The sequence below is a fragment of the Myotis brandtii genome, unplaced genomic scaffold (assembly GCF_000412655.1).
Source record: "Myotis brandtii unplaced genomic scaffold, ASM41265v1 scaffold215, whole genome shotgun sequence".
NCBI classification, from domain to species: domain Eukaryota; kingdom Metazoa; phylum Chordata; class Mammalia; order Chiroptera; family Vespertilionidae; genus Myotis; species Myotis brandtii.
The window spans coordinates 5,904,962-5,906,420 of NW_005358043.1; positions in this window are offsets into that span (position 1 = coordinate 5,904,962).

Sequence of the window (1,459 nt, forward strand, 5' to 3'; positions counted from 1 at the left end):
GTGGCTCCCCACCCGCCTGGCCCCCGGGTCGCCTTAGCTCCAGACGGCGGGGGCCAGACTGCGGGGGGTCGTGGCCGCGGAAGAGGTTCTTTCTGGACTCAAAAGGGTTAATCAGAGTTCCCCTGTCCCGGGAGGGCTCGTATGGCAGGGGGTGGTGTGTGAGGAAAGCAAACCAGAGCGGGTATGCCTAGTGACCCCGCGAAGCCCCTTGGAACCCCAGACCCCCCGGGGCGGGTGGAGGGAGGAGGCGCGGGGCCGCGTGGTCCAGCCGCCACAGCTGCTTTGTAAAGTGTCAGCCAGAGCGAAAGCGAGAGTTTAAAGAAACAGGAGGCCCATTGACGATCCTGCGGGGGCTGGAACAGGCTTTGCTAGCTAGTTTGTTTTTGTTTGTGAGTTTTTGTGTGTGTGTGTGTGGGGGGTCTTTTTTTCCCAGCTCGCGGATGTGCTTTAGCATTAACCCTTCGCACCCCTTTCATTAGTTTACATCTTATTTTTCAGTAAACATCATGTTAACGGGGTAAATGCAAAGAAAGAAAGCAAAGCGTACTGGTTAAAAGTACAGATTCTATCGCCAGACTGGACTGGAATGCCACCTACCCCACTAAACAGTTATATGACAGCAATTTCTTTAATCTCTTGGTACCTCAGTTCGCCGGCCATCAAATGGAGAGAATTGTAATGACTCCCTTATAGGTGTTGTATTGGATTAAATGAGTTAATACTGCAGACTTAAAGAACTGAGATCAGTGCCTGGCTCAAAATACATGACTTTATGAGAGGAAGGAGGGAGGGAGGGAGGGAGAGAGAGAGAGAGAGAGAGAGAGAGAGAGAGAGAGAGAGAGAGAGAGAGACTGACTCTGGCAGGGTGGCTCAGTTGATTGGAACATCGTCCCAAACACCAAAAGGTTTGGGTTCAGTTTTAGTGAGGACACATACCTAGGTTGCTGGTTGGATCCCCAGTCGGGCTGGACCTGAGACAAGCAATCCATATTTCTCTCTCACATCGATGTTTCTGTCTTTCTCCCCCTTATTCTTTCTAGAAAAAAAAATCAATAAAAACATATCCTAGGCTAAGGATTTTTTTAAGAGAGAAAGAAATATATGTTCATATTTACCAATGTCACTCCCCAAACATTAATTAAAAAAAAAAAAGAGCAAGAAAGAGAGGGGAGGAGAGAGTCCTAGATCAAATGGAGGTTTTGGTTCAGTGTTCTAAGTGCAAAAGGTCTCATTAGTCTCTTCTTGTCCACTCTGTTCCATGCTCTGAGGAGTTTATGGATGCTATCCATAAGTACTTTGATTTTGTCACAACACTGGATTTCAATAAACAAACTTCTCTGCTAATTTGATGCCAAATGAATGGCTCTCTCATGGTCACTTAGCTGATGAAAGGGACATCAGGAAGGAAATCATGTTTTCTCCAAGTCAATACTCAATTTGCTTTTTCTTTCAGAATATA